The sequence below is a fragment of the Tiliqua scincoides genome, chromosome 6 (assembly GCF_035046505.1).
Source record: "Tiliqua scincoides isolate rTilSci1 chromosome 6, rTilSci1.hap2, whole genome shotgun sequence".
NCBI classification, from domain to species: domain Eukaryota; kingdom Metazoa; phylum Chordata; class Lepidosauria; order Squamata; family Scincidae; genus Tiliqua; species Tiliqua scincoides.
Window position 1 is genome coordinate 53,980,340 of NC_089826.1, and position 25,394 is coordinate 54,005,733.

The 25,394-nt window shown below is 44.1% G+C and overlaps 1 protein-coding gene and 1 pseudogene across 1 annotated transcript in view; both read left to right on the top strand.

The window, feature by feature from the left end:
• GALNTL6 (polypeptide N-acetylgalactosaminyltransferase like 6) overlaps positions 1 to 25,394 on the top strand; it is a 629,228-nt gene that overhangs the window by 542,946 nt on the left and 60,888 nt on the right. The window lies entirely within an intron of this gene.
• On the top strand, positions 4,261 to 4,380 carry LOC136656277 (5S ribosomal RNA; annotated as a pseudogene).

Sequence of the window (25,394 nt, forward strand, 5' to 3'; positions counted from 1 at the left end):
TGACTTTTTGCCCTCCACCCTCAAATCAGAAGAATTACTTTAAATGGGAGAGTCGCATGCTATCATGTGCCCAAATATTTGTTATGCGTGATCTTGAGACTTAAATTGTAGGCAAAGCTCTCCTTCCTCATTTGATTTATTGTAAGAAGGTCTAAGCACAATTCATTTTCACTTGTCCCATTGCAGAGATAAAGCAGCAGCCACCAGGAACCTAGTGAATTGCAATTTGCTGAGCTTATACCTCCACCTACTGGAGAAAAAGATGAAATTTAGACATTTCCAAAACAACTATCTGATTCTTATACTGCAAAATCAGATGTGAAGTGCGGACCTGATTCAGAAAAAAGAGTCACTTGCACATTGTCTGAATAGATTCAACCAGCTTTCCTATATGCCAGTGAACTGGCATATTTGTTTGGTCCTTATGCATGAACACTGTAGTTCCTGTGAATGGAATCCTCATCACGACTGAATGGGGGAAGCAACTGTTGACCCATCCACAGGATTCCACTTTTCAGCCGTGATCTGTGCAAACACTGTGCAGAAAACAGATTATTTGTTTGTTTGTTTTTCTGCAACTCTCCATGACCATCGTGCTTTCCATAAGGTGAAAGAAGAGATCCCTGCACCAAAGGCTCAAAATCCAAACATGACACAAGGGAGTGAACAGAGGAAAAGGAAGGAAGTGGATTCAGGAAAAGACTGAGGAAGAATATGCAGTTATTTATCGTGTACACTCACTTGGGCTTAGCTACGGTGTAGTATGGGGTTAGGAGTTGGGCCAAATGTTTCATGATAAAACGGGATTTTGAGGAGGTGGGACATGATTTCAGACTTGAAGCAGGAAGAGGGAAAAGGCAAAGAATATAAATAAATACATACATACATAGGTATTTATATACCACCTTTGTTTTTTAAACAGCATTCAAGGAGGTTTACATGGGTAGGCTAGTCTAAACCACTCTTTTTCAATGGGGTTTTTCAGTACGTTCTGTGAAGATTCACACACTCATCAGATGTTCCCTTTACAGTGTGGTTTGCTTTCCTGGCTGCATGCTACTGAGCTTCAGCAGGAATTGTAAATCATAAGCCTGGACAGGTTCTTGAGGTTGTTTCCGCTCTTGCCAGCTGGCCTTTGCACACTCCCCTGCACTCTCACTGTGGTAATCAGCTCACTAGCACCTCTATCCTGCCACAACAGGTACGGAAGCTTGTCACAACCTGGCAGTCTGTCTTCCGTCCAGAAACACAACCATGGATTCTCCTGCTTAGCTCTTCAAGCAGTACCAGTAGTTCAACCATCAGATCACACCTCCTGCCTTGGCACTCTCATTTTAAACTGCTACCTGCTGAGTTGGAGGCCATCTATCTAGCTCTGCCTTACTGTGACTGTAACTAATTTTCCTAGATTTCAGGCAGTGAATTTTACTAGAAATCCTTTTAGCTGGAGATGCTATTTGCCTAATTATTAATTTGCATATTTATATACAGCCTTTACTCCAAAGAGCTCAGAGCAGTGGGCATGGTTCCTCCCCTTCCTTTCATCTTCACCCTAAACCTTTGGGGAAGGTTAGGCTGAGAGAGATAGCAACTGGCCCAGGATCAGCCCATAAACTTCATGGCTGAGCTAAGATTTGAATTCAGACTTTCCTGGCCAAATCCAACATCTTAACATCTACACAATGTTTATAGGGATTCTCTCACTGAGGTCAGACCATTTACAGGCTTTCTGTATCATATCATAATCAATAGCAACAACATTCTGGAAAAGCAACTTGGGAATGGTTTTTGTGGGGCCAGTTTGTTACATGGTCACTATTTTATTTCTGTTTACTCTGCTTGATTCAAGGCATACAGAAGGCACACATTTACAGCCCAGATCTTGCAATCTGCTGACGCAAAAGGCCCAAAGACGGTGGAAATTCATTCCACCATCACATATGACAGAACCATTGGTGGAAACAGCCTGTGGCTCCACACTCATGCTGGATGTGGCTAGATGTTCCACCGATGCCAGTACATTGGCAGTGGAGTAGTCCATGGGAGGATTGGGCCATTTAAGGGAGGAACTGGGGGCTTGTAGGGGGGGAGGGCGGGGTGGATCTGGTGACAGTCATGCTCACCAGATCCTATTCCTGTAACCCCACCCTGGAATGTCCCCTGGGTCTCCTTGGATTTATGCCAGCTCCATAGACAGCATAGGTCTGAGGTGATCCATAGGCAAACAGACATCCTATTCAGAGGTAAGTTTAAAAGTGTTTTACTTACTTCCAGTTTGCCTTTTTGTCACCCCTTCATAGCATGCAGCATAACCTCCACTTGCATGGCTGCACACTATGGCATAGGAGGGGATAGGTTTGGACTGTTACATATGGTTGGTGCTAGGTGCCTGCTTGAAGAACAAGAGGCCAGACCAGTACTGTGACTGGTAGACTATTAGAGACCACAGATGCTCAGGCCAGGAACGCCACATTTTAAATTTTGCATTAGAATCATGTGATAATACTTCCCTCACTCCTTAATTGATCTTTGGAATTCAGTGCTCCAAATTTGAATGGAGCTTGCTAACTGCTTAAATGTCAGTACCTCCAAAATGGAGATGAAGCTTTCCAGCTTTGAATTCTGCTGGGACAGCATATTGATGATCCTAGCCATCTGGTTGGACTCCTGAGTTCTCAGATGACGTTCCTCTCTCTAAACCCACCGCCTCCTCTCTGTCTCCTGGAAAGAAAGAAAGCTCAGTTCTTTTGCCCAGCTACCTTCAAGGCTATTGCCTCCCTTGCATTGTAAGGGATTGCTTTATGATCCTCATTCTTTCTTTGAGATCAGTCTTTGTCCAGGGAGGTTCTTGCAGTCGGCCCTTGCTGCCGCCACCCCCCAAAATATGTCTCCGCATTTGCTTGATTTAATTAATTACATTAATTTCCATTGAACAAACACGACCTACCAAGAACAGCAATTTGTGTGCTAAAACAGATTTCTCTATGTGGATCAGCCGAACGAGGTACACAACAGACTGCTGCAAAGGGAAAACAAGACTGTATCTAGAGACAAGGGGATGCATATGGAATTGCATTCATTAATCCACTGGCATGTCTGTGCAGGTTCTGGATAGTCACGAGCTATCTAGTGTGTCTGTAAATCCCTGAATGGAGGCAGCAGAGTGCAACCCAGCAACTTTCAAATCAACAGGACTTTTGTCGGCGACTTCAAGGGGATGCAGACTACACCAACAGATTTTTCCTCCTTTACTAATACATCTAATGAAGCTTGAAATTAACATAGTTTTGTTTCATTCTTTGTTTGCAACAAGATTACTGAAACGTTAAGTGAGGCTGGAGGAATTGCATTTGACTTCTTGCTATGTATTCATATGAATTTATAACTTCCTATGATGAATTCCAGAGGTTCCGTTTTTTATTATTTTTAGGAATTATCTAAACTCCCAATTTCTCTCTACCTTGGACTAGTGTATTTAGTTCCAAAGGATAACATTTTAGTTCTGTATAAAATTATAGCTGGACAATACCCTTTTAAGTTATTGGAAGAGAGATAGGAAGGCTGTATTTTTAGAACACTTATTTTATACCTATCTCACATTAATATTGTACAGTTATTTGAAGAAAGAATTATGGCAATTCATCTTGCTGAAGGCTCTAAAGGCGGTGGAAGCTTTAATACATTACACCAATGGCTCGGTGTGGATATTATCTTGCCAACTGGAAATGTGTTGGGGAGAATACTATTAGATGAGAGTGGTTTTGATAATGAAACATGCTCTGAGACTTTGGCTTGCCTTGTACATTTTCAGTGTGTTAAGTCAAGTGCGTGTTAACCAGAAGGTCATGATCTGTTCTGTTGCTCACAGGAGTTCTTTTCGATCTATCTGAATCAGCAGTTCTTCACCTAGGTGGAAATTAGCATAGAGCTGGCTGCTCTAGAAGGGGTTCTTGAGATGATGCTGAGTTATTCAAAATCAGCCAATCTGGAATGATACTTCTCATTTAGATGGAGCACTAGTCCTAATGCTGTGGGCTGCCTTTAGCTATAGTGGAGCAAGCAGTGACATGGACCAACATGTTCAAAGTCTGATGCGCTCAGTTCAAAGATTATTTGGTGTTGCTATTGCTCTGGATGACGCTCCCCGGTGTGATAATTAGTTGGGAAACAGTTAAATTGCAATAATACTAAACATTTGTGTCATATTTTGGAATGTTCAAAGCTGTTCATAATGTGAACTTTTTGTAATCCTTAAAGAAGTCCAGCAGCAACTGTTACCCTGCATGTGCCTGATCTCGTCTGATCTCGGAAGCTAAGCAGGGTCAGGCCCGGTTAGTACTTGGATGGGAGACCGCTTGGGAATACCGGGTGCTGCAGGCTTATACCATAGTCTTTCGAGACTGAAGGTTGCCAACCAACCAAGAAGTCCACAAGTTAAGTGAGTATTATCATCTTTATATAGCATGTGGGTGAGCTGAAACTTGCACATGGCCACTTAGTGAACTCATGGGAGTACTCATGGGAAAACTCATAAGCAAGGAAGTCCTGATTGGCTGCTACACTATACCAGTTCATAGTTCAAGAGTATTATATAGAAAATGAAATAGTTCAAGAGTATTATATAAAAAATGCCAATTCTGTTTTATGTATTCAGTAAATCAAAATTCTATTGATTGGAACATTCCTGGCACTGTTGTTTAGCAATAATTAAACCAGCACTATTAAAATGTAAAATGTAAAGTAGCCGTATGATTCTGGGAATGGGAAGATTCATAGAAGTCATTGAACTGGCTCGGCAATTGTGTTAACAAGGCATGGAATGGAATGTCCCAGCCTTTGAATACTATTTCTGACTTTCTTGGCATATATCCACTCCATTACAGATTCACTCCTTTAAAGTTCTGACTTTCAGCACAGGATATGCAATCAGTCAAGTGAAGGAAGTGGTCTCATGAGAGTTTTCTGGTATTTCTAAGGAAATGCTTTTAAGGCCCCAGACCTTTGTTCCTTTTAGTCCTGTGATTTCAAAGGGCATGACTGGTAAGGAAAATCTTTTGATTTAATAACTCTGTGCCTGTGTGTATGTCAGAAAAGGCTGCCTAAGGTGTCCTGATTTGATTCATCCACTTTTCTTAGGTGCCCCTAATAGTAACATAACATCCAGTCACAACATACCTTTTGAAATGAGGAAATGTAATTCATATTGATTCCCAGGTATTCACTTGAAGCATAAAGTGAAGGATCACCTAATGCTGTAGGTTTAATTTCACTGCAGAACTTCAGACTTTTAACCCTGATGAATTAGCAGTCCAGCCATTCTTCATATTAGGGCAAAAATGATGAGAAGGGGATTATTGTGACTACCATGTAATCATGCTTTTCTTTTCATATTGCTTTTATTATTTGATGATTAATGGCAGAGAGGAAAAATTATTTTTTGATATTTGGGACAGAGACATTTTGATATTTGGGACAATCAAGCTTCTTCTTATCTGAGTGTTCATGGAATCCAAAGTAACACCATGATCTCTTTATTTCTACAAGACGACTCTGCCTTATTATTTTTTAATGTGAAAGCATCCCTGCTATAAATCTTTGCCACCTTCAGAACTCAATTCTTTTTTTCCCTCAAAAGCCACCCTTTGAAATTGTAGGCAGGGCTGTTTAACATTTATTTGGTGTTCATTAAATATGAATATTAAAGTTTATTCTGCCTTCACAAGATACATGGTCCGCAGTCTAGCTAGACCAGCTTAAGTTTTCTAATCATGCTTAAACTCAGCCCCAGGTACAGTTTTGAGCCTAGCTGAATTATTAGATTATTTTAAGATAACCTAAGAAAGCTAGGATGTATAGTGGCCATCGTAGGTTTGGGAAGGAAACCTAGATCTGGAACATCCAGGTTCAAATCCCCACTCAGCCATGAAGTTTCCTGGGTTATCTTGGGCCAGTCAATATCTCTTAGCCTCACCTATCTCACAGGGTTGTTGTGAGGACAGAAGGAAGAGAGGGATTATGTACACCACCCTGAATTCTGAGAAGTATAAAAACGTAAATATCAAATAACTCTTCTCTGTCCCTGCTTTCTGGCTTGCCATTGATACAAATTCAGTCACTAGAGATGACCTTTTTGGTGGTGGCACTGTACCTGTGGAAAACTTTGCCCTAGGAGGTCTGGCAAACTTGTGGTGAATGGCAACCCTTCACCTTTTTGCAATAACTTTTATTTCTGTATAACATGCCATTGGATAGGTTGAGACAATGTTGGGCATCTCTACCATTCAGAACTCTCTCTCTCTCTCTCTCTCTCTCTCTCTCTCTCTCTCCATGTTCAGCAATTTGACTGTGCTGTAAATTGGAGCCACAAAGAGTCTGAACCAGACCTGATGAAACAAAAGGACCTTAAGTAAAACCACAGTCCATCTCTATTTTTGTCAGCTCTCTGGCTTAATTGGGAAGTTCGCACATGCATATCAAATGTATATACTCTCTTAAATATTGATGACCTGATATCTGGCCCTTATGCTAAAAGAAGGTTGCCAACCCCTACTTTAGTGATTTGTCAAGGGAGAAGCTAGTGTTTGTACAAGGGATCTAACACAAAGTGTTTCTATAGTGGTATTTTTTTTGTCTTTATTTACTAGATCTCTTATACTGAGTAAGAGCAAAAACTAGAGGCATCAACTGCATGCAGGCCTACATTGGAATATCAGGCAAATCTGTAGGAAAAACCCCAAGTGTGATCCCTGGCCTTAGTGCTTAATGGTTTGTGTGCTACAACATACTATATCTATCCATCCATCAGCACAGAACAAATGTAACAAAGGGCAACAACTAAGGCAACTATTTATAAGCAAAAAACTGCTATAGAGACACAGGGGACAGATAATAACACATCACCCAAACACAACAGAGAAAAAAATGTTTTGAGCCATCACCAAAAGACCATGAGGGAGGAAGAAGTTCTTAGTTCCCCCAGTCAAGATTTCCATAGTTGTGGAACCACTACAAAGAAGCCCCATCCCCATGGCACAATCCCTCTAAATTGAGATAAAGGCGGCACTATTAATGGCTGAGGAAAAGGTTTGTTCACTTTATAGGGTTTGATCAAGTAGGATAAGGAGACAAAATAACAGTCTGGTGTGCAAAAGATAAGGATCAACCCTGACATTGAGTGGGTAGTGTTTGAAAAATGTTTCCTGAAGGGTTGCTAGTCTAACATAATTAATTCACACTAGATCTCAGTGCATTCCACAAAGAAAGCGACTTCTTTTTTTGTAATAAAGAACAGCCTTTAGTGATTTGTTAAGCTATTTAACGCAGTCAAGGAACATAATTTAGAATAGATTTGGGTGAATGGAACTTTCAGAAATCACTAAAACAGTTTATTAAAGGAGTATGTCTCCGAGGGGGAGACGGCCCAGCATAGCAATTAGGCCTTCCAAGTTGTAGCCACCCTACCAGGCTGGCCACACTGTGAAAGCTTTTAGTTCACAAAGTGTTATTTTTGAGATTAGGAATCGAAATACCAACCTGAAGCACCAAGGAAAATATTGTAAGGCTAATTTTAGCTTGCGTGGGAGATAGCATTCCTGGCAGCCTTGTTAGTCTAGAAGTGGACCCCCTGGAAATGTATGATTTCTTTATCATATTTATCGAAATAACACTGCATTAGCAGGGCGATAATGACTTTTTAATTTAGAGAAATGTAGCATTGGGAAGTAGTTACATTAATCTTCACCAATCATGTGCCGGCCGTATCACACATACTCACTTTTCTGTAGTTAAGAAAAGAGATGAATTATCAAAACAGAAAAGGAAAGTTCTTTGTTAAATAAAGGAAGGCACCTTCCACAGTCAACAGTGCATTGTGCATGGTTTTCATTGTCAGCTGTGCATGAACTGATAGAATCCAATGGATCTCAAATCTAGACTGAATGCCAGATGCCTCTCTAGGCAGGAAAATTGGGCTCAATTCACAGAGACAGGCGGAGTCAAAGTGCCCCCACCCCCTGAAAGGCAACAGCATGGAGACTGTTCCATGCAGTAAAGTTCTCATGTGTCTGATACTGATTTGGCAATTTTCACCATGCAAACACGTTTTCGGTGGCTTCTGATCATGTGTACAAACTGCGAGAGTCACGTGATGAGTGTCTGTAAGCAAACAGCATACCCCATTGATAAGATGACCTTCCATATGTTTGCATTAGAAGTATCATAGATTGTACATTTGCCTCCCTGCTTACAAAGGGAGAATGCGAATTGGTGAGATGGAAGGGAGTATTACCAGACCTGTCTCAGTCCAATCCCAACAAAACCCTCCCCTGCCAATGCAACAGTGCCAACACAGTGCACACTGCATCCTGTGCTGGTGGGGGGCAATCACAGAAGTCTCCTCGGGGTAAGGGCAATTTCGTCCCCTCTGGGGTAAGCTTCTGCTGCCCGAACAGGTCGCCTCAGATTTGCGCCAGCCATTTTGCTGGTGCAGAACCATGGAGAGTGAGTGAGAGCAAATGGAGATAGGGTCCTGGCATGTCAATGCTGGACCCATCCCTCTCTCTCCCATTGCACCTGCCGCTGCCCACCCCTTCCACCCAGACACTTCCACTCCTCATCCTCCTCGCCCCATTCCTCCCTCCACCCATCCCCTTCTCGGAATGCACTCCTGCTGGTAGCTGGCTGTTAGCAGCAGTGGTTTCAGAATGCCTGCTTGTGGGGTAGAAAGCACACCATGGCCATTTCCAACAATCTTGGAAGGGTCTTTCTCACGTCGAACTGAAAAATTTTGTCATAAAGTCAAGTTGTCCCTGTATTTGCTGCAGCTGCTGCTGCTGGAATGTTCCATTTTGGTCAGTTTCTGATTATTTTTTGCATTACTCAATTTGTTTTTACTGTAGTGTAGATCTTTTTTTATGCTTTTATACTCTTGTTACCTGCCTCCAGACTCTCTAGTGTAAGGTGTGGTAGAAACGAATGAACGCATTGCTGTAGAAGGTGTGTGTAGGTGCACATGAACTGACATGATTTATTCAAGTCTTTGAAAGGATAAGTTCTGTCAAAGCTGTTTTCTGAAAGATCTGGGTACACACATGCGCACAAACTTTTTATCACATTGCACTTCTCTCACACATGCACGTACACACTTTACCTCTCTTAATTCAAAAGCCTTGGAAACCCAGCTCTGATTTAAGCTACTGGGTCACTCATGGAATGCTCCTAGCTGCCGTTCCCTGGTTACCTGCCTGACAGCCCAATCCTGAGCTGCCCACAGCTGCAGGACCTGGTGGCTCCACAAAGGGCTCCCACCAGATCCCAAGCCTCCCGTGCAACCGCAGGAGGCTCTTTGGGAGACGGGGACATTCGTCCCCTTCCCCCGAGTAAGGGAAGCAGTCCTGCAATGGGAATACTCACTTTAGCGGTGACTGTTTGGTTGCCGCTAAAGTGAAGGTGCTCAAGTAGGGCGAGCAGCCCTCCATGAGTGCCTGGGATCCTGCGGAGCTCAGCTCCGTGGACCCACCTCTTCCCCCGCCCCCGGGAACACCCCGGGAACGCCTCCCCCCTCCCAGGAATGCCTCCCCCACGCCGCCGGGAATGTCCCCATTCCCCGTTCCACAGCCTAGCAGTCGCAGGCACCACCAAGCCGTGGAACTTGGGCGCCCGCTGGGTGGTGGCTCAGAGCCGGCAGGTAATGAGCCACCTCTTGCGGGAGCCCGGCGGTAAGCCCCGCAAACGTGCCTTACGGCGCATTTGTAACTGTGGTCCACGTCGCGGAGGCATAGTGCGGACCGCAGGATTGGGCTCTTATTCATTCTGATGATTTCATAGAAAAAAACAGTAGGTCTGTTGCTGCTACTTATCACTTTTGCCTTGTTTCACCACAGGCTGTCTAGTTCCTTGAAAATCCCTGAGACGTAGATTCAGGTTACAGAAGAGGACGCTGAGTGAGTTTTCACTCTTTCTCTTCTTTCATCTTCATTTAGAGAACATGTTCCCATTTATCAGAATTTGATCCCAGGGTATTTTCATCTGATCTCACAAATGGAACCGCATCTGGAGGAGACAAACACATCCCCATGGTTCATTGCTTGCTAATCTTCCCAGTGCAGCAGGAAGTTGAAATCAAGCCTCCAGGTGAATTTCTCAAGAGAGGAAGAGGGGAAAGAGAGGTGCTTTTGTTTTAGATTTCTGCTCAGGGAGCTCTTGACCATACAGAGTTGTCACCTTGGGGAAAGCAAGTTGGTGTGCCATTCCCAAAATAACAAGGGAAGGATATCCAAAGGGTATTGGTGGCGACAGGGTGATGTACGAGCAAAGAAAAATCGCTAAAACAGGGCGCACAATGTCAGATGTACTTGTAGTTGTTGTCTCTTCCCTGGGAGGAGACAGAGACAGAATGCTGACTTCTGCAAGGATCATTTTTCTCGAAGGAAATGCACTCTGTCTCCTCCTTTCTATTAGTCAATGCCAGGCCATTGAGTCGTCCAACTAATAAAGGTCTTGCCCTTCCAGAACCGTTGGAGTCATAAAAGATGGAAAGACCTTGTCAAGAGTCTACTTTAATTGACCCCAAAAGACAACTTAGTTTTGACTGTATTGCTTTTCTGTCTCCTGTGAAAGATGGAGCTCTGGCAGTCAGCAGTCTAAATCAGAACGCCTTAATCCCATGCAGAATTATTTTAATTTTACTCGACATCGTTCTCCTTCCAATTTTCTCCCTGCATTTTTTTTGAATTGTTGACATTTACAGGACGGCATGAGGTTGTTTTGCTAATGATTTCACTGAGCTAAAAGAAACTTTTAAAGTAAACTATATTGCAGTAGTTTCAGATACTAATATTAGTGACTTAATTGCAGAAAGCTGTGGATGACATAGGAAGCTGCCTTACACTGAGTCCAACCACTGAACCAGCGGGCACAGTATTTCTTACACTGGCTGGTGAGAGCTTCCCAAGGTTTTAGATGAGTATTTCCTATTCCTACCAGGCGACATCAGGGATTAAACCTACATGCAAAAGGTTTATTCTATTACTGATATATGGCATTACACCATGATTGTAGATGTGTCCAAAGGAAGGTTGCCATGGCTAAACACTATTGAAATCAATGAAGTAAGGCAATTGTCTTGACTAGCCTAAATCCCGTTCATTTCAATAAGACTTAGAACCCAACCCTGAGCATTGAGTACTGGCTTACCGCCAGTACTCACTGTTGCAAATGTGTCATATGGCACATTTGCTGGGCTTAGCACCAGCCCAGCAACAAAGCTAACCCAGCACAAGCCTGTGCTGGGCCAACACTGGTGAAGGATATTTGGTGGGCTGCTGTGAGATACAGGAAGCTGGACTAGATGGGCCTATGGCCTGATCCAGTGGGACTGTTCTTACGTTCTTATGAGGGGCCGGCGGTTCGTTGCTGGTGGTGGAATGATCAGTGGAGGGAGGCGGGGAGGAGGTGTTCCAGGGTGGGGAAGGTGGACGGAGGGGGGGAGGAGGTGTGGCGGGGAGGAAGTGGGTGAGACCAGTGGAGCTTGGCTCCATCTGATCCAGAGCCCCATGTCAGGTCTCTTGGCTGAACACAGAACTCTGTTATTCTGCACCTGCTTGATAGCGGGTGCAGAATCGAATAGCTCCATTGCAGGGCTTCTTTCCTTATGTGGGGGAATAGGACAAAAGTCCCCTTCTTCTGAGGAGGAAGCAGCTGTCCAAGGTACTTTGGATGCCGTGGCCGCCATTTTGACACTGCAGTAGCCCCATGCTCTAGGCAGTTCAGGATTAGGCTGCCTTCCATGACTACTACCCTTTTCCGGATACAGCTTTGTGTGTCAGTAGCTCCTTCTGAAGCAAGTAGCAAAACAAATACTGAAATATGTATTCTCCACGTTGTGAAAAGTGTTAGGATTTGGGACAAGTGTCATACTTAATAAAAACTGCTTCCTGCAACTATTGATTCATTCTTGACGGCTTTGGATCTCTGCTTTCACGCGCTCTCCTCAGTGCGACTTCTCACTTCAAACAACTCCTCCTTTTAAAGGCTTCAAAAAATATAGCTTCACAAGCAAATAACTTTGAAAAAGGCTTTCCATTCAGAATTTCACATTTCCTTTTTATGCCATACATCAAATTGTTTGAAGCCTCTGCTGTGTCACAAGTGCTGGTTTTATGACTTCCAACGGTTCACAATTTGTATGAAGAGAGAGAGAGAGAGAGAGAGAGAGAGAGAGAGAGGGCTGGTGACACACCAAAGACATAGATGATGCATGGGGTGATCTTGTGTTCGGGGAGAGCTGTGCCTGCATAAATCACTTGCATTGCTTGCTTTCTTCTTTTGTCGTGGGTTATGGTATTTGCTCCTTGAGATGTTGGCCTTTGTACCAACATCTAAAAGGCTTTGATATGGTGCCACCTAATATGGAAAACACTGTGCAAACTTTCAGTGTGGGAATATTAACATCTTTTCCCCATGATGTACAGTCAAACTGAAGATTGTTACTGTGGAAAATCTTTTTAATATAGCCCAAAGTCCTGCATATCACAGAGTTGGCCCATCTATGAGGTTGACTGAAGCAACTGCCTCAGGCAGCAGATTGGCAAGGAATGCCCGTCTCTCTCTGCACAATCATAGTGGCGATGCATCCTGGGATGACATTAAGTGAAGGCAGGAGACGATGCAACCAGGAAGAGGCTGCAGGCAGTTCAGAGAACCCTCAAAAACACAGTGGTTTTGCTGTGAACTGGTAGGAAAAGCTATTTCTGGCTTTTGTTTTTACTTTCCCTATGTTTTTAGGTGCATCTCCCTTATCTGTGGATTCATGGTATCCGCGGGGGAATCTGGAACAGAACCATTGCAGATATGGGGGTACACCTGTACAACTCAGAACAATAAAGAATCCTGAAAAGCAGTACTCCCTATCATAGACAACGTGGCCCATGCATGCACATATGTAAAATCCATGCAGCGCCATCCTATGGGTGCCTTCTGCTGATGGAACTTGCATTTCATCAGTTGAAGGCCTTCTCTATTAGTATTTAGCCTGCAGTGACAATATACACAATGAGGGGAACCAGTACAAATGTCTGGCGACCACACATGAGCAGCATAGAAGTACACAGCCACCAGTGGAGGAGGTGAGTTGGTCCAAGATATGAATTGTGAGCAGGAAGGGGGAACATTGGGGTGGAGAAGAAAAGGATCAGGGTGGGGGTCATGGCCAGCAGGAGGCATGTTGGGGGAGGGCAGGCAGCGGATATTTGTGGCAATGGCATTGCCAATATCAAATGCCCCCCGCAAGTGTTCTCAAGATGCCTCCTTGGGTCCTTGCACCCCCCAAAGAGTGGGCACAGATCTGAGAAGACCATTGGGGACCATGGCATAGTGTGTAGGTAACTAAAAATTTATTTTATTTACCTCTCCATTGCGTCATGGTCCCCAGGCAGCCCATAGCATACAATAGCTATGCATGCTATTTGCCAGCAAGTGACAGGATTGGGCTGTAAATACATGTACGTTGTCCATCCAACTGCCCGCATTTTCATTTATCCTGGATATGTCATTTGAAACGGACTGTCATAGGTTTCAAAATTCCATTATCTTTAGCCCACTACAAATATTTGCACCCGATAGCATTTTCAGTACTTAATGCTTGTTGCTAGGAAACAGAAGCTTGGTTCATGTTAAGAAGTGAGCATTTGCCCACCAATCTCACATATAGGCATGCTGAAGAAAACATTGCATTTGCCTTGTTCTAGAATTCAAGGATGCTGAGAGTGCATTAGGTATCAACCTGTAGATGTCATTTCTCTGCCTTTCTTTTCTGATGTCAGCATTAAAAAAGGACCAAACTTGATCTGAAGGGTTCCTGGATGGATGCACTGAAAGTGTCAGTGAAGTAGCTGCTTTCTTGACCTATTTATTTTTATTTTAAACCCACCACGTATCCCAGGGACTCAGAAGGGCATGTGACACTTATGAGCTTTGCAACAAAATGCCAGAAACGGGAATTATTCTTTCCAGGTTTGGTAACACAGAAAGATAAAAGAATATGAATAGCTTTTATCAGTTAACTGGATTGTATCCTTTCAATTTGCAGCTCAATGTTATATGCTCTTGGAATCAGATTCTCATCTTGATCCTCTCTTGTGCATTCACTGTCAGTAGTGTTCCTGGGGGGATGGGACACAGCACTACGTCTTTCAGGTGCCTCAGTGTGCCATGGAATTGTCCCCTTCCCATCACCTTCAGGGCAATTCCAGGCAGCGAGAACAAAGCAAAGGAGACTCGACTAATCTGTGGAACTCCTTATCGTAGGATGTTGTGATGGCTCCTGACTTAGATGCCTTTAAAAAAGGATTGGACAGATTTATGGAGGAAAGGTTCATCATAGTTACAAGCCATGATGACTATATGCAACCTCTGCATGAATGGAGGAAAAGGCCACCCTAGGTAACAAGCTATAATGGGTATATGCAACCTCCTGGTTTTAGAGGTAGTCTGTCTTTGAATGCCTGGTGCAAGAGAATGGCAACATGATGCAGGTCTCTTGTTGTGTGCTCTGTGAGGCATCTGGTGGACCAGTGTGAGAAATAGGAAACTGGACTAAGTGGACCTTTGGCCTGATCCAGTGGGACTCTTCTTATGTCCTTATGCCCTCATGCACAGGAAGAATTTGCTGCTGCTACCTCATGGCCTGGAGGCAGGTTCAATGCCGATGCTGGGAGTCCATGCCTAGCTATGGCTATACAGGAAATTTTAGGTCTTCTCATTTGTGTCCTGTGGGTGGCAGAGCAATACAGTCTATAATAAAACTACAGGCATATTTTAGGAGTGTCACAAAACCTTCATGTCACAATCACCAGAGCATTGGCATGGCAGGCATCACAGTGCGCCTCTTCTGCCTCTCTCCCTTCCTCTCTTACAACACACGTTATTATCAGAGTTCATTTCCACATCTTTCCACATCTTGCCAAATGAGCCTGTGGAAATGCAGAGCGATGGCTTTCATTTCATTTTTATTACCAAACTGAAGCCTTTTTTCATGTTTGATTTAGTGGGAATGGGAAAACAATCTCTCCTTTTGTGGGGTGATAAAGCAGGAAGGTTCATTTCCTTTGGTGTTCGGCAACGTTGCCGGCCCATCTTTGCCGCATCTCCAAATGAAAAGCAGACATTACTTGGAACAATAAAGTGCTCGCCCTCATCACTTTTCAGCTCCTTCATCCTTTGCCGGGAAGTGGATTCCAGTGTTTTTCTGTCACTTCCATTTTTAAAAACGGCTTTCACGGCTTTTACAAGAAAATGTCATTCTGCTTCTAGAGCAGAGAAGGGGAAATCTAATTTCATTACTGTTAAGTGCCTGACTCCCCATTACCTTCCATAAGATCGTAACAGGCTGTATTATGGAGCTGTAATAAAATAGGAAGGATGGAGGTAGGAGAATATAACAGGAAAGCCAAATTACTTTGGGCCACCTAGTTGCCTTCTCATTTCACCCTGTTTGCTGCCTGTCCCCCAACTAATTATAGCATTTTTCTGGGACTTGTTACCCAGTGATAACCAGCTGGCCTGCTTCCGTATAGCCACTGCACATCCCCCCCCCCCATGAGCTTTGGTCTTCATCCCTGCCACCCCATAATTGTTTCCAACAGCAACATTAATCTCCAGGGATTTAGAAGGAAATGGAATATGAACATTTATCTTTGATTTTCTTGTCCCCCGCCCGAAGCATAGACTGGGGCAAATAAGGGGGAAGGTGTGCCTTGCCTATATTACTGATCAAAGGGATAATATTCATCCACTCTCTCTGCTCCGTGGCAGATCACAGACCATATCATTAACTGTGTGTCTCATCCACTTAGCAAAGTGTGGGGCCTTGTCAGCTTGAATCAGTGTCATTGTGCCCAGGTTCACATAAAAGAGCCTGGAGAGAAAAGACCAACCAACTTTGTCTGTTGGAGAATGTGTGCCATATACCTGGATTTAAATCAGGATTCCTCTGATAGAATAAAGCAAGTTATGCAAGCTTTGGGTTTACTTTACTCTCATTATTCAAGTCAGTTTGGTGGTGGCTGCAAAGAGGTGGCATGAAGCCATCTTTTTTAATTGTGTCTTCAGGAAGGAATTTGTTAAGCTCATAGTACAAAAATCTAAAATTGCATGCTAGGATGAAACGCATGTCAGGAGGCAATTGATGTCTAGGGGTTTCAGTGGATCAGGGGTCATCATTAAAACTGAGATATTGCTGACATGACCCAAAATGCCCTCTTATTTTTCTATCACATTTGCAGGCAATGAATTTGAGTGGAGTCGCATAGCAGGGATGTGCCAAACCACTGCAGCTCGATTTGAGTCTAGTCCCGCCCCCTTGATTCGACTCATGCTTGAGTCTTAATGGGCAGCCATGGGGACTCTTCCAGAGCATTTTTGGGATGTGGTTTGATTGCAGGTCTTTTTCAGCAAACAAGTCAGGCACAGCTCCACAGAAAAAAAACAGCCATCTGATCAGCCAATGGATGGTCCATTCCTTCTGAGATGGACAAGATAGCCCATGCCTGCCACCCTAGCTGACCTGCCATCTTCTATTTCTTCCTTGTGTCTCAGCCTCATGCAGCCCCAAAAATGGAGCTTAAGCCTCCCTCCCTGCACCCCTGGAGCCAACCTAACCTCCTCTCTCTTGCTTGCATGTGCTGATTTAGTCTCTGCTAACTGGGTAAGAGGCACTTTTTCAAGTGGATGCTCCTCTTTATTTAGCAGGGGCAAGTAACTGGCCCTCCTCACCCCAGCAGTGTCTTTTCTAGTGCCTGTCTGCTGGTGTTCTTTTGCATCTTTTTAGTTTGTGAGCTCTTTTGGAACAGGGAGCCATTTAGTTATTTGATTTTCTCTGTAAACCGTTTTCTGAACTTTCGTTGAAAAGTGGTATATAAATACTATTAATAACAATAATGATGATGATGATGATGATGTGGATTCTGGGATCACCCATGAGGTCCTTCAGGGCACCATGGAAGCCATGCAAAAAAAATATGCAAGCACATACTCAGAAAGACACAAAGCAGAGTGATGGCCTGAAGGACCCGTGTTTTCGAGTCTGTCATTCCACTTGTTTCCGAGAAAGTCCTGAGACACTTCCAGTTTCAAAACATGGTAACTCAAGTTCAGATGAGTCAGGGAAAACATGTGTTTTGAGATTCAAGTCCAAGTCTTCCGAGTTGAGTCACCCATCCCTTTTGCTTAGGTGGTTTTCAGGGCAAGGAAAAGGGAGTGAAAGCTGGTTGTGAATTTATCCACCCACAGCTGTGATACACCCCATGTGGCGGGTGGTTGGCAGTTTGTGACTTGTAAGTGATAACAAGATTGTGATCAAATGTCTTACACTTTATAACCGTTGATGAAGAGGTTCTCTGAAGAAGAAAATCAGGATTCAATCCCTCCTTCCCTTGGTCCACCTCTTGCCCTCCTACACCCTGCCCATGACACACACACTCCGCCACCAACTTACTCAGACTAATGCAATCTAGGGTCCACAATGAGTCTAGATCTGCTGCCACTTTGCAGTGGTGACTCAGACTGGCCTGGCGGTGGTGTGTACTGCATGCCATTGCTGGGTTTTTTGTGAGAGTGGTACAATCCTCCTGCTGTTGCAAATGGGGGATGGGATTGGGTCTATATCACTTTCTCTGCCAGTCACCGCTTACTGCCAGTCACCGCTTACAGTCACTGCCAGTTGAGACCATGTACTAGTAAGTGACTGTAAATTGTAAACCATTTTTACTGGTTATTAGTGCTAATGAGGGTTTGTTGGTCTCTATTGCTTAGTCTCATTAAGCATGTTCCCCAGACTTTTCACTAGCCTCTCTGTAAGTAAAGCAATGTAGGTTCCTCATATGTCCATTTTCAGCATCATACAAGGATATTGCAAGAGTGTTCAGTTTGGGAGATATGGATGTGAACATCATACTGTACTGCAGTCCCCACTTTCCTAAGCAGAAGGGTTGTTCCAGGAACAATCCTGCCCAAGTTTGGCTTCCTTTGGAAGAGAGATCATTGGAGACTGATGGTACCCTTGACATTTTTGTTCTCTTTACACACTGACAAGTGACAAATGAGGTGACAGTGACCAACGTGCACACTGGCCAGGCTGCAGCAAGTCCGTTCAGTGGCATAGCTAGAGGGGGTGCAAAACGGTGCTAAGTTTTGCAGGGTGCCTCACCATGGCCTGCAAGTGGCCTCTTCCTCTCACCTTCGGAGCCCTTCTGGGTGCGGGGAGCAAAACAGAGGTGTATGCCTCTGTTTTGCTCCCCCTGCCCAGAATGGCTCAGAAGTACAAGAGGAGGGGCCACTTGCACACCACAGTGAGGCACCCTGCAAAACTTAGCATAAGGTCTCTCTCTCTCTCTCTCTCTCTCTCTCTCCCCCCCCCTCTCAACTTCATCCTGGTTTATGTCTCTGTCCCTCCTATTTCGATGCTGCAGTTTCCTTTCAATCACAGTCTCCCACAGCTGGGAGACTGAGGTAGCATGAGTCACCTTAAAATTTCTGAGGGCTTTCCTCATGTAGAGTATCCAGAGCCATCTCCTGAATATCTCTCAGTAAGGAAGCACCAATGAACTATAGCCAGCAGTTTGCCTAACAAAGAATTTACTGACCAGTAGCCCTTTCAGTACTTTTATGAATGCTAGAATCTGTGTTTTGATCAGGATTGATTGATTGATTGATTGATTGATTGATTGATTGATTGCCATATTTTTATATTTCAACTCAACTCTGGAGTTGAGTCTCATAGACTCAAGGTGGTTTACATAGGCAGGCTGACCATAACCCCCTTTTTTTTCCAAATTGGTTTTTTTAGAAGTGTTATTCTATGAGAGAAACTCATAGGATCCTCCATTTTTCTAGATTTCCCTTCAAAATGCAATCATTGTCTTGGTTGGCTGCAACCGCAGACCTCCGCAGCCCCACGCCCAGGGCAAAGCTCTGCGATGGTGCCCCCCATGGGCTATGGCCCCCCCGTGCAGATATCTCCCACACACACACACACTCACCAGAGGCTCATGGAGCCTCACGCAACCAAAGCCTACACTGGAGAAACCTCTGTGAGGTTGCTCAGCGCTATAAACTGTGCTTCTGGCAAACCAGAAGCACAGTTTTCGCCCCCATTGGGAACCTCAGAGAGGCTTCCGCAGGGTCCTTGCGGCCGGCATCTGGGGCTTTTGCCCCATCTCACCCTATGGTAGGCACGCAACTGGCTGGCTGCACAGCTCTTGTGCTTTCTAAGCTTCCACAGGTAGCTGCAAAACATGCCTCAGGCAGGTTCTCATGATGTTATCCATTTCTTGCCAATCCACATTCCTTTGTCTCTAATCAGTGCCTTTCTTCCAAGGTGAAACCCGAGCTGCCCTGCTTAACTTTTTCAGGCAAGGCTATGGCTTCACAAGATGTTCCTTTTGAAAAGAGGTGATTCCTTCCCTTGAAACACAACAGAACTCTATAAAGTAAGGGACTGGTCTTAGAAGCAAGCTCCCAGTGCTTATATTTATGTATGATGGTGTACCAGTGCTACACTGAAATCTGGACCTCATTGCCCTCTCAGTAATCACAGTGGGATTGTGGTATGCCTTTACTTGACTTTCACAAGATTCTGAGAGGTTTCTCTTTCTATTCTAGCACACGTCATTATATATCAAGGGAAAGCATTAAATAAATGGTAGAGTGTGCAATGCACCTTTCTCACCTTGACTTTGATCAATTATTCAGAATGTTTTTCCTTATGCTGATCCAACATAATGATCAAGAAAGCAATCTCATGGTCAAAAGGCAAACAACCCGTGGATGAGGAAATGATGAGGTTTGAATTTAGATGTGCTTAAATTGCTGTTACAGAACAATTCTTCTTAAAGAAGAAGGTGCAGGTATCTGTGTATTGATCTACTGGCCGTGAGCCTTTTTCTGCAGAGGCTACCAAAGCATTTCTGCATGTTAAAGCATTGCTCATGAAATCACCTATAATCCCGTACAAAGCAGAGCAAAACCCCTGGGCAAGGAACATAACATATTTTGTTTCCCCTTTACAATGAGGGCAGATATTGCAGGAATTGGGTATTAACCATCCTGAAATACAGTCTCTCCGTATTCTGAGTTCATTTTCTTTTTTAAAAAAGGAATATTGATGGCATTTACTGGGCTATGATCATCTTTCTTAGGGCTTACAACATGCCATGGGGGGTTATTGTTCAACTTAGATGGCTTATCTGGCTGAAAAACTGCTGCCCTTGTTTGTATTTGGTAGTTGAACCTTAATCTTGAAAGGGATGTCGGTCTGGAGAAATTGGACTTTTACAAAAGACACTTCTTCATGCTTCTGAAACTTGATGGCCACATTCTTTGTGCGTGTGTGCGTGTGTTTCACATCTATTATTTCTTTCATTGTCATTCTGCCCTTCCTTTAATCCAGGGGTTCTCAAACTTCTCAGGACTAAACGCCTGATGTACATCCTTGTTGGGGGAGGGGGTGAATGTAGGATTGTGCCACTGTCAGGGAGGTCGTGGGCTTTATTTTACTCACAGGAAGGAGCAGCAGCATCCTGGGGATGCGGGGAGCCCCACGAATACCTCCACGTGGTTTCACAAGGTGCGAGAATGAAAAATGACTATCTCAACCCACTTCCCAAAGTGTCCCTGGCAGGTTCTCAAATGGAAAAGAGTCTTCTCAAAGCAAAAGAGGTGGCATAGATCTGAGGAGTCACATAAGGGATCAGAGAGCGGGCAGAAAAGAGGCAGGAGGGAGGCAGGAGGAGGCATTCTAAGATGGGGGAGGGCAGGCAGCAGTTGTTCCCAGGGATGGGCAGGCGGGTTACAGGAGGCTGTTGCCTGGATCCAGCTGTTATACTGGATCCTAACCCCGTTCCTGGGCAGCCTGGGCCAGCCCTAGGCTGCTTGGATTTGTCTCACCTCCTGAGGTGGCGCAGATCTGAGTAGCCCCATTGGGGCTACAGTGGCTCTCCCCGGGGTAAGGGGATGCGATTCCTATTGCCCCGGGCTGAGCCACTAAGCACCCAAACCTTGCACTGCATACAGTGCAGGCCCACTGGCCTGGCTGTTCTAGCGCAAGTTAGGATTGTGCTGCGCATCTCATTGCTAGGTCATGTAACAAGAATAAATGATAAAATAAGTTATTTTATACCAAATTAAAGAGGGCACTCCTGAACAAGCCAGAGAGCAAAAATATTTCAAGGGCACCAAAATGTGGCTTAAAATGGTGCAATTTTAACTTTCACAGCTACGGATTGACAGGACTGCATAGATCTTCCTAGTATGGAAAAAGCAGGACTTTGAGAATCAGCACCCCTTAAATCTAGAATCAAAGAGACAATCATAGATGGTGACATACTCACAATGGAAAGGTTACAGTTTCTTTTCAAAGAACAACTGAAAGTGTGACTCATAAGAACATGTCACTTTTTCACTTGTTGGTACTTTTTTTTTCCCATAATCTGCTATGACAAAATTCTACATGAACAAAATCCATTTCAGGGCTGTTTCCTGCACATGAGATGCAGGACTGAGTTCTGCAAGGACTAACATCATGCAGTGCAACGTTATGCATCATGCAGTGCTTTGAGAATGGTGACGGCCACATCTCAAGATGTGCAGGAACGCAACAAAGTTTGTGTGTGAAGACCTCTGGGAGGCAGAATACCTGCAATCAGAATTCTGAGAGTACAGGAGTTAACGAAATAACTTGCCTTATATGTTAAGAAGGACAAGAAGTTGTTTGTGCAAAGTACAAAGTGCTGTTGTTTGCGCAAGAGGCTGTTTGTGCAAAGTGCTGCCTTTGTGTTCTAAAGTTCCCCTTTCAGAGACCAGAGAGATACAGCCCAATGCCTCTTATCTTCTTATCTGAGCTGTAGTCTCCCTGGCAAGGGCTCTAGTACTGGTGTTGATGGGCTGTCATGCACTGCCAAGTGTTGTCTGTATTCTTTGCTCCATTGTAGGAAAGTAGGTGGTGCAGGGGTTGGCAGGAAGTGCAATTTTCTATTGTTTTTCCTCTCATTGTTGCATCTGGGGTACTCCTACCTAGGCCAGCTCTGTCATTGGCGTAGTGCTTTTTCAGCACTGGGGGTAAGTTTGTTGTCTGAAGGGTGATTATGATATGGTGTATGCTGACACCTGCTTTCCCCACCCATGCCATACCCCAATCTCCTCCATGTTTTGGCCTCTCCTCTGGCAGAGTTGAGCTGGCGTCCAAGAATCAACCGAGCTACATCAGTGCAGTATTTTTCCAACATTGTGCTGTCATCCATGGAGCATCAATTGTCAGGTAGACTTCTACACCAGCCAGGCTGTCATTGCACGAGTGTATGTGGAAATACGCCAGCATACCTCAAGGATACGATTGGACCTTCAGTTTACATATCCTCAGTGCTGCCGATTCCGTTTAAACACCAGACAGTTGTCCTTTTTGTATCTTTTCTGTCAAACCTTCCTGCCAGGCAGAAAATGTCAAGACATGCTGAGGAGTAAAAATGTACAGAAAACGGCACAAAATGCCAGCTTTTGAAGAAAAAGGAAAATGTCACAAATCATAGGCCTTTGCTCTTCTGCTCATTCCATTGATGGCTTCACTAATTATAGTAAATGTTCTGAACTTCCATCATTCATTTGCCCTTTCAAGTATGTGTGCTTATTGCTAAAGTTTATATATATATATATATAAAGCCCCTGCCTTAGTAGTGACAAATTGTGGGGCAGGAGGGAGAATGTGGGACAGAGTGAGGGCTGTGTGCACTTAAAGTTAGAGATGCACAATGTGTTTTTTGAGAGTTGAAAGGAGTATAGTTGTTGCTTGCACTGTGCACCCTCATTTCCTTTGTCCCACTGAGTTCTCTGGTCAAATAGGCTTTTCATCATCCTCCCAAAAAAAATGTGAACATCTGTGTTGTCCTCAAATGATCATAAGGCATAAGAAATAAGATGCCGCTTTCATTGTTTTGAAACAGTTTGCTTCAGCCACTACAGCTCTTCTATTACCTTCACAAGCTCTGCTAAATCCTTTTCAGTATTCTAAACATGGACGTATCTGACCACAAGAAAAGCATTATGAAACATGCTGATTTATTTGTTAACCATTTCTTAATAATTGCTAACAATGGCCCCAATCACTTACATGTAGTTGTGGCTAAGAGTGCAGTCTGTTCTGCATGCCTGTTTAGGCTAGGGTTGGCAACCCTCCAAGAATTGGTCAATCTCCAGACGAATACTGGAAAAAACAAAACAAAAAACTGGAGCATTAGTTAAATAGAATGTCCATACATTTCCAATACTACATTCTATTAGAAAAACAAATCTCCAGGAATGACTTCAGTCTAAGTTGGGAAGTTTGAATTAGAGCCAAACTGAATGGGACACTAATCACAGCACTTGCCCTCATTGGCATCCTTCAGTCTTGGAAGACTCTGGTATCGTGCTCTGAATGGTGGTTCTGAAACAGCGTCTAGTGTGGCTGAAAAGGTCGATTCGGGAGTGACAATCCCTTCCACACTGGGAGCAAATGTAGTCTGTCCCTGGTGTGTCTCCCTGGCTACGGGCCTTCCTTCTTTGCCTCTTTGCCTCAGTCTGTTGGGCAAGTGTCTCTTCAAACTGGGAGAGGCCATGCTGCAGAGCCCATTTGTGATTGGGATGGAGAGAAGTTAAGTTTTTAGCCCTTTACTTTAGTCCTGGTGGAATCTCTGCATCCCCCCACCCCAGCCAATGCTATTTTCATTGGGAAATAATAATAATAATAATAATAATAATAATAATAATAATAATAATAATAATAATAATAATAATAATAATACAGGTATTTATATACCGCCTTTCTTGGTCTTTATTCAAGACTTTATTCAAGGCGGTTTACATAGGCAGGCTAATTTAAATCCCCGGAGGGATTTTTACAATTGAAAGAAGGCTCTATCTTTCAAGAACCACAACAAATTCAGATGTTTCGTTCTGATCTGGCCTCCATCCTGGCCTCCATCCTCCCACGCTCAGAACAGATGGAAATAGCTCGGCTCAGCTTGTCAGCTGCTTCAAGGTCGCAAGTGCCGGTGGCCTCGAACTGGTGACCTTGTGGATGTTATCTTCAGGCAAATGGAGGCTCTACCCTCTAGACCAGACCTCCTGCCCCCTCTAGACCAGACCTCCTGCCCAATAAATAGCGCTACCAGACCAATACATAAGCTAATATTGGTGTCAATGGTGGAAACAACAGCATCCTGATGTTTCCTGATGCAGACAGCAACAGGGAGTGATTTTTCTTGAACCAGTGGTCCAGTTTAAAGATAAAATATCTTCCTCCACTGTGGTCACAACATGGATTCATTACCTCCCCCAATGACTAATATTTAAAAATACAGGTGGAGCCTCTTTATCTGTGGATTTGGCATCCACAGATTTGCCTCACTGTAGATGACAAACCCCCAGACTATCCCACTGTAGACCTCCCAGACATGACTGGACCCTCGTTCTAGTCACATCTGGGAGGTTTTCTGAGCCTTGGAGAGGCCACGCACCACTGTGTGCAGCCTCTCTGAGGCTTAGAATGCCATGTGGAGTCTTTTGGAAGCGACTTCTGGTTTTCACTGAAAACCAGAAATTACTCTAAAAAGGCTCCACGAGTGACCTGTCCGAGGCTCAGAACACCTCTAGAGGCTCCAGTCGCATTCAGAGCCCCAGTGGGCCAGTACATCACAGATTTCATTATCCATGGTTTTTGGTATTTGCGGGGGGATCTGGGAATGGATTCTCCTGTGCATACCAAGGCACCATCTGTAGAACATCAAAAATGAATGGTTAAAAGCATATATATTTTGGCCTGCAGCAGAAAATCTAACTGGGTCTGGTGGGTCTTGCTTTCAGATAAGCAAACGTAGTACTGAAGCCTTATTGGAAAGGGGAGTCTATAAGTGTACATTAAGCAGTCATAGAACAGATAGTGTGTGAGACCACACAGCATGGGTGACTCCATACAGTTGGTCAGAACTCAGGGACAGGAGTCTTGCATGTTGGAATATCAGGAGGGGAGAGACAAAGGAGTGGGGGGGGGAAGGAAGCCAGGTAGTGACAGGACAAAGTAGACAAGAGTAGAGGTTACTTATGGGTTTGAATCTTATACTTCATTTAAAGATGCTGTTCATTTCATCTCAAACTCTTGGGGTCGGTTGCAGTTGTTTAAAACCAATGTATAAAAACTGAACAAAGGAATTCAAACAATCCAAATAAATGTAAAAGGCATATGCAAGTAAGTTCCACTGTTGGTTCAATCCTAGGAGGGCTTTTCGCTACTGGAACTAGCGTTCCCCCAGTACAAGGTCCTTTGCAGCTGTCACAAAATGCAACCTACCATTTGAGCAGCAGGGCTGCCG